This window comes from Boleophthalmus pectinirostris, unplaced genomic scaffold (assembly GCF_026225935.1).
Source record: "Boleophthalmus pectinirostris isolate CB_2022bp ecotype Guang Dong unplaced genomic scaffold, ASM2622593v1 HiC_scaffold_8, whole genome shotgun sequence".
NCBI lineage: Eukaryota > Metazoa > Chordata > Actinopteri > Gobiiformes > Gobiidae > Boleophthalmus > Boleophthalmus pectinirostris.
Window position 1 is genome coordinate 11,134,630 of NW_026571515.1, and position 16,141 is coordinate 11,150,770.

At 41.2% G+C, this 16,141-nt stretch overlaps 1 protein-coding gene across 2 annotated transcripts in view; it reads left to right on the forward strand.

The window, feature by feature from the left end:
* The first annotated feature begins 14,632 nt into the window (after positions 1-14,632).
* LOC110164204 (cryptochrome-1-like) overlaps positions 14,633-16,141 on the forward strand; it is a 94,061-nt gene continuing 92,552 nt past the window's right edge. For both annotated transcript variants that reach the window (XM_055165500.1, XM_055165499.1), the window contains exon 1: positions 14,633-14,777. The gene's annotated coding sequence lies outside the window, so the exon portion shown is untranslated. The remainder of the gene's footprint in view (positions 14,778-16,141) is intronic.

Genomic DNA, 16,141 nt, shown 5'->3' on the forward strand with positions numbered 1-16,141 from the left:
TTCTCTCTGTTATAAGTTTCATTTCACGTGAATTGCTGATACTGCTGTTGTTGCTCCACCTCTATCATGTCCTGGTTCAAAGGGTACTCCTTTCCAAATATGTGGCAAAGTAGGAGTTTAAGTAAATTTCCCATTATTTTCCCCATTGACCTTACAAAAACATAAAAGAATGGAGATGTTATTGCCACAACAAGTTACTTTAAAACTGTAATTTCTAGAAGGTTCACACACTTTCCAACAGGAAAAGTCCCACATTTTATCTCCCAACTGATTATAGTTTTGTCATTAAAAAATATTGTCAACTCCCCCCTGACCTGTTTTGAGCAGAGTTTTCAGAGGAGCCACTTTCAGATTACTATATCTAAAAAACGATTTAAGGTCGGTACTTCAAATTTTCAAGGGTTAAAATTTGGCAAATATACTTGTAGAATCTGGACTTTTGCACACGTGCTTTTGATTTATCACAGACTTCTGGGGGCTTGAATTTGCTTGAAAATTCTACTCTTCAAATATGAGGGCATCTTAGAAGGACTGTGGAAAGTACAATTTCAAAGACAGAGGTTTTATATTGAACATACACCTTCCCACACATGCTGTGTACTTTGTATTTTAAAACTGACCCTCTGTGATGAACAGTCTAGAAGATATTAAGGGTTAAAAAAGGAAAAAATAATAATTTGGCGTCATTTTTATCATGTTATACCAAAAAAATGACAGCACCCGCCAATATAAAATGGACTATTTTAGAAAGACTAGATGTAAGTTTTTAACATATCCAAAATTTATGATGGTGTTCTGCCTTAAATAAAAAGGCCGGAATAATTCTAACTGAAATTGACTCTGATGACAGCTACACACTTCTCTGTTTACCTCCAGAGGTCGTGGAGTTGCTCAAAAGTGACATTGAGGATTAAGAATTCAATGGATTTGGTGATTTGGAGTGAGATGGAGAGTTTGGTAAACTTGTTCTGTTCTGTTGTTTATGTGATAGTTTATCTGAAGAACTGTTCATATGTGAAGTTAACAGTCTGTTGTTTTCTCTTCTTTTGTTATTACTAGAATTTGCCTTTCAAGATGAAATGTCGGTTCCTGGTCTCTGATTTTATAAAATAAATTTCCCCCAAAAAGTGCGACTTATACATATTTTTTCTTCTTCATTACGCATTTTTTGGCTGGGGCGACTTATACTCAGGAGCGATTTATAGTCCAAAAAATATAGTAATGAATAAATTTAAAGTAGAGCTGTTTAATGTCATACTGTGGAACATTTTAGGCAGACTGACATATCCATAGAAACACGCAGGGACGGACCTCCAACAGAAAGTTACACACTGCATGTGGTAATCTTGAAAATGCGATGGGTTCATGGCACTACTCTGGCCTTGGAGGAGCAGAAAAAGGGACAAAGTGTGCGGAGCTCGTCAGGGTCGGGGTGAGTGCGCACAGCGGCTTCGTCACTGCCCATGCCCCCGTGTATGAGCTCATGATACTGACGTGATGTTATGACTGAGCGGCGATGATACGGGCCGCTGACGTGCAAGTACGTTAAAGAAGTCCAGTGGAGGTCTGCTGATCCTGCTTTGTTTCCTTACGATAACTGCGAACTTTGAGGACATGTCACATTCACAGGTTATTTCAAACAATATTAAAAAACTGGGCAAGTTTATGGGCATAGAAACAGATCAGAGCCTGGATTTAAACAAGGTTCACAGTATAATGCGTCATTATCAGTATGAATATGGTGAATCTAGAATAAAAACAATGGTATCGCCGTATTTCATACATATTTGTGCCTTATTTGATTCTAAACCAATTTACAGGCGCGTTACAGCACACGTCTAAAACAGGACTAAACCAGGTGTAATCCAGGTCTAAACCAGATCTAAACCAGGTCTAAATCAAGTTTAAACTGGTCTCAACCAGATCTAAACCAGGTCTAAACCAAGTTTAAACTGGTCTCAACCAGGTCTTAACCAGGACTACACCAGGACTAAACCAGGTCTAATCCAGGACTAAACCAGGTCTAATCCAGGACTAAACCAGGTCTAATCCAGGACTAAACCAGGTCTAATCCAGGTATTAACTAGGCCTAAATCAGGTCTAAACCAGGTTTAACCAGGTCTACACCAGGTCTAAATCAGGTCTAAACCAGGACTAAATCAATTCTAAACCAGATCTAAACCAGATCTAAACCAGGTCTAAACCAGGTCTAAACCAGGTCTAAAACAAGGTCAAAATCAGGTCTAAACCAAGACTAAACCAGGTCTAAACCAAGTCTAAACCAGATCTAAACCAGGTCTAAACCAAGTCTAAATCAGGTCTAAACCAGGTTTAACCAGGTCTACACCAGGTCTAAACCAGTCTAAACGAAGTCCAAACCAGGTCTAAACCAGATCTAAGCCAAGTTTAAGATAGGTCTTAATCAGGTCTCAACCAGATCTCAACCAGGACTAAACCAGGTCTAATCCAGGTCTAAATCAGGTCTAAACCAAGTCTAAACCAGGTCTACATTAATTCTAAACCAGGTCTAAATAACATCCAAATGAAGCCCAAACCAGGTCTAAATTAGGTCTAAATCAGATCTAAACCAGGTCTAAACCAGGACTGTATTTAAGCAGTATACCGTATAATGCGATATTTGGCGATATTATCAGTTTGAATATTGTAGATCTCAAATAAAAACAATGTATAATCGTATTTCAGATATATTTGTTTGTTATTTGAATCTAAACCCACATATTTACAGCCACGTTTTAGCACACGTCTGATTGCTAAAATAATAATGAATTAGTCTCAGGAGAGAAAGAGAAATGAGATGTGGCCCATGAGTTTTTCATTTCATGGGTTAGGGTACTCTGCTGTCCAGACATTGAAAATGAGAGAAAAAAAAACTAGCAACCCAGTTTCATCTGTGATTCTAGTGCCCGTTTTAAAACCATGTAAGTGGTTAGGCCATTTTTCATTTGAACAATATCAAACACGTCACGGCCATTTTTGTTGCCGTTTTTAGCCTTGTTAGAGCAAATTGGTGGACAGCAGATACTTCGCCTCAGGTTTTGATGACCACTCCAGCACAGATCCTGCTGACTCCGCTCTTTTGTGAAAATCACCTTAAATTAGAACTCTTTCCCCAAGTCCGCACAGCTCGGGTCATATCAGTGTTCTCTTCTGTAACGCTGAGACTGGAAGGATTAGACTTAATAACACCCAATCACAAACTCTTCTGAACCAGGTCTAAACTAGGACTAAACCAGGTCTATAGGTCTAAACTACGACTAAACCAGGGCTAAAACCAAGTCCAAACCAGGTCTAAACCAGATCTAATTTAGGTCTAAACCAGGACTACACTAAGTTTAAACCAGGTCTAAACCAGGTCTAAATCAGGACTAAACTAGATCTAAACCAGAACTAAGCCAGGACTAAAACAATACTAAAGTAAACTAGGACTAAACCAGGTCTGAACCAGATCTAAATCAGGACTAAACCAGGTCTAATACAGGTCTAAGACAGGACTAAATCAGATCTAAACCAGGTCTAAACCAAGACCAAACAAGGTCTGAACCAGGTTTAAATGAGGTCTAAACCAGGTCTAAACCAGGACTAAGCCAGGACTAAACCAGATCTAAACCAAATCTAAATCAGGTCTACACAAGGTCTAAACCAGATCTAATCTAGATCTAAACCAGATCTAAACCAGATCTAAACCAACTCCAAACCAGGTCTAAACCAGGTCTAAGCCAGGACTAAACCAGGTCTAAACCAGGTCTATACCAGGACTAAACCAGGTCTAAACCAGGTCTAAACCAGGTCTAAACCAGGACTAAAGCAGGTCTAAACCAGGACTAAAGCAACTCTAAACCAGGTCTTAAGTAAAGTACAGATACTTAACATTTGTACTTATACTTTTGTACTTTGTATCTTCCACCAGTGCAAATACATCAGTGTTGACGCTTGTATCCTTTCTGCTCTGTATGTGACGACAGTGACGAAGGAAACTGGACCAAAACTGTTTTTAAATTCTCAGCATGCGCAAGTGGAGAGTCACGAAGGTCAAAAATGTCACTAATCTCTCCACAAAAACACAATACATTCAAGAAAAAAGATAATGTTCAACTCAAGGGAAAAAGACAGGCCTCCACAAGTCCAAAAAATGTCCACAAGCAGAAATATTTGTATTATATTTCTATATTTAGAATTTTTAGTAAGTCTTTTATTTATATAGCGCTTTCACAGACATTTTCTGTCCCCAAAGACACTTTACACAGCATTAATTCTTTCACTCTATAACCTGGTGATGGTAAACTACTATTGTAGCCACAGCTGCCCTGGGACACACTGACAGAAGCGCGGCTGCCATGCCACTCGGCGCCATCAGTCAGACCACTTTCATACTAGGCAATGTGGGTGAAGTGTCTTGCCTAAGGACACAATGACTGAACTGATTGTATTTAACATGACTATCAACTGTTTATGGAGAACTACGTAGCATGTTTTGGGTTGATGGGGGAAACCAGAGCACCCAGAGGAAACCCATCCAGATACGGGGAGAAACATGTAAACTCCACACAGAAAGGCCCGGGCGACCCGAGGATCGAACCCAGAACCTTCTTGCTCTGAGGCTTGAGTGCTAGCCACTCAGCCACTGTGCCATAAACTTTTATTTGTACGCTTACACTTATATCATTATGCCTTATTTGACACCGGTCTACTGTTATTTTTGCAACTTATTTTGAATTATTTTTGGATTTTAATAGAATTTTTATCAAATTTTTAGCGATTAATTTAAAGTAATTTGTATTTTTAATTTAATTTTATTTACTTATTTATTTTTTTGCTTCCTCTTGCACCTACTTTTAATTTACTGTCATTTTATTTTTGTTACAGGTTAGAGGTCCAAAATTTGAGTCTCCATAGCAGAGGTGGGAGCAAGTTATCATTTTGTAAGTCTCAAGTCTTTGACCTCAAGTCCGAGTCAAGTCCCAAGTCAAATACAGGCAAGTCCAAGTTGAGTCTTGAGTCACTGGCTCATAAGTCCAAGTCAAGTCCAAGTTGTCTGCTTTGAGCTTCAAGTCATTTAAAGTCTTTAAACTAAAGTACCAAATATAGCTTAGATTTTTGCAATTTATATGACTTTTAAGATAAATTGTACTTTATAAAGTCATAGTATATTTATTTATGAGTATTTATAGAGAATGTAAGAGTTGTAGAAATGCCAGAACTTGAATCATTGCAGTCATAATAGAAAGAATTCAGATTTAAAAGTGCTTTTCAAGTCCCAAGTCATTGACCTTCAAGTCTAAGTCAAGTCCCAAGTCTTAGTCCATTTTATCTCAAGTCTCAATTCTTAAAAATAGTAACTCAAGTCTCACTCGAGTCCAAGTCACAACTTGCAAGTCCCCACCTCTGCTCCATAGCATTGTTTATATTAATACTGGAAGACATTTTGTATTTGTTTAACATGAAATTAAACAAAAGATTTGATTGCTTAAGGAATATTGTAGTTTTATTTATTTATTTTTTTAGTTACAATTTTGATGTGGGACTAAACCCTGACTGGACCAGGCAGAAACTCGGACTATGGTTGTGCAATTAATCAAATAATAATCATGATTTCTATTATTGCTCTACTCAGTTACAAAAATTGTTATAAATGCAATGAGTGAGCTTGTGTTGAGACGATGTCCTTGTGCTACATGCAAAACCAGGAGCAAAACCACTTTTCTTATCAGCAAAAAAAGACTTTGAAAACAAAAGTCTCACTATTAAGTATTATTAGATCTATACTTTCTCTACAGGCAAATTTAACAGAAGAAATTGTTTGGAAAATTATTTTTACCACACTTTTCCACCTTGAAGACACTCAAAGCGCTTTACATCAAGGAAAATATATATATGGATGTATAACCCCTGACCACTGTATATGGATCTATACAGTAGTCCCTCATTTATCGCAGGGGTTACGTCCTAAAACTAACCTGCAAAAGGCGAAATCCGTAAAGTAGTCAGCAAAGCTCACAAGGCTGTAAACCCTTCACCACACACTTTAGACTCTTTTAAGACCTTTTTGCATCCTTGTAATGTCCTCAGAAATTTATTCCGTGATGTTCAGTAAGTTCTCTTCTTCAGCGTGTTCAACTTTTTATGAGATGGTTATCTTCCTCTGCCTTTTGGGTGCGACTGCAGAGCGTTTTCGGTGCAGAACGTTTCATCGAATTGTGGGTTTTGGTTCTATTCATGTTTACGTCACAAACCAGGAAGATGTTTGCAAACATGCGATGACAACTTTCGCCGGGCTCTGTTAGACAAAATCTAGGAAAAATGAGAAAATGTCCCAGTTTTCTTCATCTACATGTCATTGTAGCATTCCATTATGTTCGGTTAATCAACAGTTACAGCCACACCTCAGTTTTCATCATTTCCCCACTGACACACGACTCCGAGTGCACTGGGTACATGCGATTAGAAGAGATGAGGCGCCAAATTCAAGATGATTCAAACAGCACATATGTCTTCATTTTACCACTGATCACATTTTTGGTTGGCAAAATTCAAAGGTGGCTGACAGACATCAACAACTTTCACAAAGTCAGATTTGCAAATTCTTTTGTATTTCACAACAAAAACTGTTGCTCTCGTCTGGTTGATACATTTTCAAGTTTAAGTCGCGTCAAACACAGCACAGAAAGTAAGGAAGTCAGAAGCATGCATGGATGGTGAGAATCAAAAAGCAGGTGTGTGAGGCTTCTTTAAAGAACACTGGAACACAGGACAACAGAGAATCAGAACCCAGGAGTTGGTGTTTCTTAAAAACTACAGAGGATTTTAAGACAACATGAGATCCCAGTCTATTTCAAACCTACAAACACTTTAAGGCAGAAACTGGTCCAACCCAAAGGACAAAACACAAGCCACAAAGCCATGTGGTCTACTCCATTCAGTGTAGTGAAGACTCCAGTGAACACTATACTGGAGAAACAAAACAGCCACTTCACAAGAAGATGTACCAATGCTTTCTAAAAACATCACCCAGGGGGAGCATGTACAGAGCAAAGAGGGCCGGCGCTAACGTAGAACCCTAGAGCACACCGTACTGTAAGGGAGACACAGGAGGAGTACTGTCCTAAGTTTACAGAGAAACTCCTGTCTGACAGATATGACCAGAACCAACAGAGCACTGTGCCCTTAATGCCCACGTGTCTCCAGGCGCTGTGATCCACCGTGTCAAAGGCGGCTGATATGTCTAAAAGCAAAAGAACAGTGGATTTCCCAGAGTCAACAGTTAAAAGTAGGTCATTAAAAACTTTTAAAAGAGCTGTTTCAGTTTTGTGCTGAGATTTAAAACCAGATTAGAATTTTTCACCAATGTCATTAAGATTAAGGTAAGTGTGTAGTTGGTCATAAAAAACCCTCTCCAAAACCTTAGATAAAAAGGGCAACTTTGAGATAGGTCTAAAATTACCAAGAATATTTGAGTCAAGATTAGGCTTTTTGATGAGTGACTGGACTACAGCATGTTTCAGGGCAGTGGGAAAACAGCCAGACATTTGAGAGTGAGACAGGTTCAGATCAGAAGCAATGTAAGGTCCAATAGAATCAAAAACATCCTTGAACAAACGACTTGGAATAATACAATTTTTTTCAGGTCCAAAAGAGACACTGGTTCAAAACTCTGAAAAAGTGTTTTACAGACTGTTGAAGCTACAAGGTCCACAGCAGAAGGCAGCGACAGTCTAAGGCTGCGTTCAGACTGCAGCCTGAAGTGACCCAAATCCGATTTTTTGGCTTCTATGTGACCTGTATCCGATCTTTAATTGACAGTCTGAATGGCACAGATCCGATTTTTTCAAATGCGACCCAGGCCACTTGGGCTACGTTCAGACTGCAGGGCTTAACGCTCATTTCCGATTTTTTTGTGAAATCCGATGTTTTTGCGAGGTCATTCACATTTCCAATTAAATGCGACTTGTATTCAACCGCAGTGAGCGTGCTCTGTGTTTACGGAAGTTGTCCAAACATGGATGCAAGCATTGATCACCTGGCGATTTTAAAGTTCCTCTCCTGTCCTACAAAACGCCACGGCCAAAAAACCTCATCCTTCTCCTTCTCAATCTCCTCCTTAAAACAAGTAAGTTGTTCATGTTCGGGCTCCGGTACGAGAGGAACTTTAAAATCGCCAGGTGATCAATGTTCACGTCCATGTTTGCACAACTTCCATAAACACAGAGCACGCTCACTGCGGTTGATGTCATTGTGTCCTCCAGTGCACATGCGGGACACTTTCGGGCCGTTTACTGTTCACACAGGGGATCGCATACAAGTCGCATTTAATGACCTCGCAAAAACATCAGATTTCACAAAAAAATCGGAATTGAGCGTTAAGCCCTGCAGTCTGAACGTAGCCTAAGAGCAGAGACTTTTTATTCCTAAAGAATGATAAAACATTTTCACAGAGTGTACATGAGGGGCACAACCACGTTTGTCACACATGGATTTACGAGAAACTTCAAAGTACTTAAAGCGCGTCTACATGAGCTCCTAGCCTCGCGTGTATTCCCATTTAGCCAAGGCTGTGTCATGGGCTCTGTGGGCTTTAGCCTTAGTGGAGCCACTGCATCCAAAACCTCCGTACAAGTTTCATTGTAGTTACAGACAGACATAAGGAAGTGTCCACCAGCGTCTGACCAGAACTGAAGAAGCAGCTTGGATGAGCTGTGAAACGTCTTCCACCAAATAAACTTTGTCCAGTTGACAAATTCAGTTTCTCCTTTGCCATGAATTCTACCAGGACGACTGAGAGGATTTTTCACACAGGTCTAAACCAGGTCTAAACCAGATCTAACCCAGGTCTAAACCAGGTCTAAATCAGATTCTAAACCACCAGTAAACCTAAACCAGATCTAAACCAATTTAAACCAGATCTAAACCAGTTCTAAACCAGGTCTAAACCAGGTCTAAACCAAGTAAACCAGGTCTAAACCAGGTCTAAACCAGGTCTAAAAACAGTCTAAACCAGACCATCTAAACCGGCAGTCTAAACCAGGTCTAAAAGTCTAAACCAAGTCTAAACCAGGGTCTAAACCAGGTCTACACCAAATCTAAATCAGATCTAATCCAGGTCTAATCCAGGTCTAACCAGGACTAAACCAGGACTAAAGCAGGTCTGAGCCAAGTCTAAACCAGGTCTAAATCAGGACTAAACCTGGTCCAGTATTCATCAGTGTGAGACGGAACCACATGGCCAAACTGTGGGTCAGTGGATCTCATCGCTCTACCGACGACGTTTTTGGTGTCAGTGACGTCGAGAGCGGGATTCGAACCGGCAACCTTGGGATGAGTGGAGCGACCAGAGGCAGAACCAAGCCCGAGTGGACCTGGCGGTGCTCAAGGAGCTGTTATATCATGACTCGAGGGCTTTGGCTCCTTCGCTCCTCCATCAGTTAAATTTAGCCCGTGAGTGAAGAACGGCGTGAGTCAGAGGTGAACGGCACGATGTGAAGCTGCAGGTGTGGGAGACGAGGAGAGGAACGAGAGGGAGAGAGGAGGAGGAGACGAGGAGGAGAAGAAGAGGAGGAGGAGATGAGGAGGAGGAGAAGAGGAGGAGGAGACGAGGAAGTAGAGGAAGGAGAAGGAGGAGAGGGAGAAATAAAGAGAGAGGAAGGGAGAGACAGGGAGGGAGAAAGAGAGAAGGGTGGAGGAGGGGGAGAAAGATAAGGGAGGGATGGAGGGAGAGAAAGAGTGGAAGAGGGAAGAGGGAGGGGAGAAAGAGTGGAAGAGAGGGAGGAGGGAGAGAAAGAGTGGAAGAGAGAGAGGGAGGGGGAAGAGTGGAAGAGGGAGGGAGGGATGGAGAGAAAGAGTGGAAGAGGAAGGAGAAGAGGAGAGAGAGGGAGGGAGGGAGGAGAGAGAAAGAGGAGGAGGGAGGATGGAGAGAAAGAGTGGAGAGGGAGGGAGAGAAAGAGTGGAGATGAGGGAGGAAGAGGGATGGCGGGAGGAAGAGGGAGAGAATGAGTGAAGAGAGAGAGGGAGAGTTAGAGAGGACGAGGGACAGAGGGAGATAGAGAGAGGATGGGGTAGGGAGGGAGAGAGAGGGAGGAGAGAGAGAAAGAGTGGGAAGAGGGAGAGAGAGAGAGAGGGAGTGAGGGAGAGAGAGGGAGAGAGAGGAGAGGAGGGAGGAATGGAGGAGAGAAGAAGAGAAAGAAGAAAAAAGAAAGAAAGGGGGAGAAAGAGTGGAAGAAGGAGAGAGGGAGGGAGCAAAAGAGAGGGAGAGGAAGAGGGACAAAGGGAGACAGAGAAAGGAGTGAGTAGGGAGGGGGAGAAAGAGAGAGAATTCAAACAACAGGGAGAAGAGGGGGGGGGGGGGAGAAATGAGGAAGGGAGAGATAGAGAGGGAGAGAGATTGATGAAAGAGAGGAAGTGTTAGGATTGGTTTTTGTTCTCCCCCCTCCTTTTTTGTTGCAGACTTGAGTGTGGCAAGGGTGAGGTGGTCTTCCAGAGGACAATGGATCCCGCAGAAGTCGAACAGCATTACTTTCAAGAGCTCGTGTGGGACAGCAAGAGAAACGTAAAGGAGATTTGGACTCCCTGCAAACTCTCACTAGTTGTGTCTCAGCTCAGCAGCCATCTTTCATGTTGCTTCTACCTTTCGGCTCAGCTTCAGCTCCAGCACCTACACCAGCTCCAGCTCCACCTGTTCCTGCATTTCCAGGTCCATTTTGCCCAGTCCGTGATCCATTCATCCCAACACCTGCAGTATTCTGAAGAATTAGGGACAGTAGACAATTTTTAATCAATGTATGTTAGTTTTTGACCAACAGCCGCTAACTTACGCTACTGATAAAGCCAAAGTAGCTTTCATTATGAGTTTACTTTCCGACAAGGTGTCAGCTTGGGCAGTGGCTTTAGCTAATAGCTACGATTCCATTTGCAACTCATTACATACATTTACTGCTGAAATGCGTAAGGTTTTCGATCATCCTCTTCAAAGTAAAGAAGCCAGTAACAGGCTTCTATCTCTACGTCAAGGTTCTGACTCAGTTTCTTCTTACTCCATTGATTTCCGTATCTTGGCCGTAGAATGTGGGTGGGATGAGAAGGCTTTGCAAGGGGTGTTCTTCTGGGGTTTAAGTGAAGAGATTAAAGATGAACTAGCTGCCCGTGATGAAACCACCTCTTTGGAAAAGCTTATTTTCTCTAGCTATCTGTTTAGATAAAGGGAAGGGATAAAGGGAAAGGCGTAGGGAGAGAGCAGCTAGGCAAAGTTTCCCTTTTTCACACTCTAGAGCTGCCCAAAAGCCAGCTCTCTCCACCCTTCCACGAGTGACGACACCTGAAGTCCCAGCTTCCACCACCTCCTCCTCCAACATCGAGGAACCCATGCAGTTGGGGAGATTGTGCTGTAATATGCTGTACGGCCGCTCGTAACCAGAGACTTGCTGATCGCCATCGTTCTCCTGCTCCTGACTATGTGCCTGGCCAAGAGGTTTGGCTCTCGACCCGTGACTTACCTCTTCAGACTGAGTCCTGCAAACTGGCACCCAGGTATATCGGTCCTTTTGTCATTGAGCGCATAATCAATCCCACCATTGTTAAACTGAAGCTGCCCCCGTCTTTGAATGTCCACCCTGCCTTTCATGTGTCTCTCCTTAAACCTGTTTCCACGAGTCCCCTGAGCCCTCCAGCCGAACCCCCTCTACCCCCCTGGATTGTTGACAACCATCCTGCCTTCACTGTTCGGCGTTTGCTGGATGTCCGGAGACGGGGCCGCGGCTTCCAGTATCTGGTAGACTGGGAGGGGTATGGTCCTGAGGAGCGATCGTGGATCTCCCGCTCCCTTATTCTGGACCCACAGCTACTCACTGACTTCTATACTCTCCATCTGGACAAGCCTGGTAGGACGCCAGGGGGCGTCTGTTGAGGGGGGGGGTACTGTTAGGATTTGGTTTTTGTTCTCTCCCCCTCCCTTTTTTGTTGCAGAGCTTGAGTGTGGCAGGGGCGTGGCTGGCTCTTCCAGAGCAGATGAGACACACCTGCAATCAATTCCTCCATCAGCCTCTGTATTTAGCCCTGGTCTTCTCACCACCACTTTGCCAGATAATTCCGTCCTGTTCGGTGTCTCTGTGGTTGTCTGCTGTTGCCTCTGGAGAAGCCGGCCAGCTCCCTGCCTCCTCAGCCTGCCCTCTGTTTGTAAAATAAACTGTTTAAAACTTGACTGACTCCTGGCTCTGCTTTTGGGTCCCTCTTGCCAGACCTTAACAGGAAGAGAAAGATAACACTAGATCCATTCTTCTTTTTACACTTCTAAATTGTGTATTTGGTGTTTTAAAGGCATTATGTACAATTTCGAGTCTTTTTTTTTTGGAGGGGGGGGCAACTTCACTGGTCAGTTTGCAGTTTTCGAGTCAAAAACGTGAAAATCTAAAATCCATATGTGTGTGGAGATGTTATTGCATTCCCTGGAATGTTCCATGGTGTGACTTTAAACATATCCATCCCCACATTTATTCATTACAGCTGTTTCTATTACTCAAAAAGACAATAATTCCTTCTGCGAATAGAGGCGCCTCTCCACAGATCTGACCTGTAACATAGCGTAGTGCTTTAACCTGCTCGCCTCCCTCATGATAGACATGTTTTTACTGTGGAACATTCTACAAAAAGCAATAACATTCCAGGGAAAAAACGATAAGATGACGAAGAATCTGTATTATGTATTAAAAATGATGAATGGGAATCGCTGGTTTTTCCATTTTAATCTGTTTTTACACCTACAGTATCTCTCACTCACAGCTCATGACGCCAGGTTTCTTCTGGCATGCCCCTGGGGGATGACAGATGTATTACGTATAATAGGCAGCTGATACGGACGGCCTTTACCAAACTAAAGCCTGGGTTCCATTTAAATTAGTCTGTAAAATTATCGCAATATTGGTACCATATGGTTAAACTTAAATGTGCATTGTGTAACTTTTCCGATGGTGGGTCCGTCAAATCTTTTTCTCCATGGAGATGTTCTTCCTTCGTCTGGAATGTTCCACAGTATGGTATTAAACCTTTCTAACTTCACGGAGATCAAGCTAGACCAAGTTACAAGTCAGATCTGTGGAGAGAGACGACCCCGCTCACAGTCAGAATGCCTGTTTTGGGGTATTTTTGAGCTATAAAACCACCTGTAATTGGATATATCAAAGGTAGAGCTGTTTAATGTCACACTCTGGACAATGGCATATCTATAAAATCAAGCAGGTGACAGACGCCTAACCAAAAAGTTACACAATGCATCTTTAATAATAGTAGTGGTAGAGTGAACTGATTTTTGTCTCTCCAAAAGCTTTTGTAGGTACTATGACTATGTAAAACGACATGTAGCGTACATAATTTTAAGTAGTCTACACGATTAGACCCAAGTGTTTAGTAATTTATTGATAAAACAAAACAAAACAAGGACATGGTATTCTAAAGAATTTTATTTTATATGACAAATTTCTTGTGCTATTTATCTATGGATTGAAGGCTGGAACCACCATTTTAAAATGCTTATAAATAAAGTACATATTGTTTATCTAGCAGCTAAATCTTTAATTAATATGCTATTTATTTAGGCAGTTTACCCTACAGTGAGCTATAATTGTTTTCTTTTTAAAATACAACATACATAGGCTACAACAATAAACATATTTGTTTATTTAATATGCAGTGTTTTTTATTTATTTATTTCGTTTGGTTTACTTGTATAGAACTGATTTGATCCCTTTAGACTTTACTTTACATTATACTTTATTTAGCCAGACCTAACCTGAATGTGTTGATGTTTAGCACGTCTGATTAGCCTGTTAGCAGTTTACCCTTTACTGCCCCCAAATAAAATATAAATTAATTCGGACCAGGCATCGCAAACACCCATTTAAAATCTCGAAATTGTGTGTTCGGGTTAAGTAGGTAACGGGGCTGGCTTTTGTTCCGCCGCGGAAGATACTGTAAACTTGACCCCGAGAGAGAAAAAGAGGCCGTCGTGTTTTGTTTCTCAGCCGGGAGACGGAGCTGATAAGGCGGCCACAGCTGCTCTTCTGTCCCGCTGCTGTGTGCGCCGGCTCCCGCCCCTCCATGCCTCTTAAACGTGACCTATCCCCGTACATGTGACCCAACTTCGACCAATCAGAGCGCGGCGTTTGCAAAACGTCACCCTTCACGTTTGACAGACCCGAGTGCTGCGTTCATGCGCTAATCGGAATAGACGAATTGCACAGTTTAAATCGCATATTTTGGGGAATAATCAGCAAAAACGCTCGCATTTTAACAATAACAGAAGGAAGATATTTTAAGCTTAACGTATTAGCACGTGTATTTTAACCGAACAATGAAATATCACAGTTAAAACAATACACAGCTTGTTTTTTATGTTGCTACGTCTGTATTTCCTGATTTTAAAATAGCATGTCTCATTATATTATCTATCTGAAAGTCTACATACAGCGTATAATTTACTAAACGACAATATTGTGTTTTGATGGTAAAATACTGACGTTATTCTAGTTTACGTCTCCACTGTTGTTATTTTTACAGTTGAAGCGCGAACGCAACGTCAGAGTAGGCTTGGAAGGCGGGGCATGCGCAGTCAGACTCTTACGAAACAAACTAGTACAGCCGCACAAGGCAAGTCCACCACAAAGACACAAGAGGAGTTCTCCCAACCCAAAGCCAAGGCTCCCTCTTCTCAGCACGCCGAAGAAATGATCCTTTCTTTGGGCTTGACATAAACTACACCTCCCGGGAGCCACTACAAGGTAAGATCGGCTACATTGGTCACGTCTGAAGCTTTATTTTTGGGTATTATTGGCCAAACAGCGCCACCGGTTACATAAGGTGCGCTCTGGTGACCCCATTTTTTGGCTCCACACGTATGCCAGTTATTATTTCCTTTTAAAGATATATGCGGGGTGTTTATATGTAACTAATATTAATAATCAAACGTATAAGGCTGTAATTGAGTTGTAATAGTGAAGTACATGTGGCTGCCTGGTTTCAAGCCCTCAGCCAAAAAAAAGAGACGCACTGACCTAATTTCCATTTCAAGAAGTCATGCGAGGTGCCACTCTAAATATGAGTTTGGAAAATTTTCTTTTTAAATGATTTTTTATGCCTACAATACAAAAATAATAACACATTTCCTACAATAGTTACATGTAATACTATGATCGGTTTACATTGCCAAGATAGGAGTGAATGAACTTATGAACTTAACTTAATGAAGTAAACATCTTGTCACGTTTATGTTTTATTAGGAGAGAAAAAAAAAAAAAAAAAGGTTACAAACTGTTATAATGATCCACATTTGGAAAGCTGTTATATGGTTAGACTAGTGAATATAAGATTCAATAAGACTTAGTGCCACAAGTTGAGATGTTGTAATTACAAGTACCCATAAACTTCTATATAATTATTCAGTTCAGTAGCAGGAATGATGTAATTCACCACTAATTGCTTTAATAATCATTTGCAAGAACCACAAAGAAAATAATAATGTTAAGAAATTGCATTATTAAAGTTAAAAGTTAAAAATGAAAGAGTTAAAAATGAGCTTTTGTCATTCATTGGTGGTGATACTGCTCTATAACAATCCCACAACAACCCACTCAAAATCTTGTAATTTAAAGAGGAATTTTCATTTTTATACCTTTTTTGTATTCGTTTGGTAGTGCGTAAGCTTTTAAGTTAAGACATGTCAAATGGGTGTATAACGCTTTATAAAATAGTAGTTGTTTTTTTTTCCAACTACCTTTTACAAAGCTTGTAACTTTGATTAGTTATTGTCAGGGCTGTTACATATGTAGTGATCTGGCTTATTGCTGTGTCAGTCTTGGTTTGGTCCTGGTTAAATCCTGGTTAAGTTCTGGTTTAGTCCTGCTTTAGACCTGATTTTGTATTTTTAAGCCATAATTTTACCCTTATAACATTGCTCTCCAAAAGCCATAATCATTGCTATAAAACTGTAAATGAACACTGTCTTTAGTCCCAGTTTAAAGTGGCACTGTGTAACTTTTCTGGTGGAGGGTCTGCCACTTTTTTGTCTCCATGGAGATGTTAATGTTTTCCCTAGAAAGGTTCAAAGTATTGCACATAACGTATCCCTGTAGAGACAAGCAGGTGA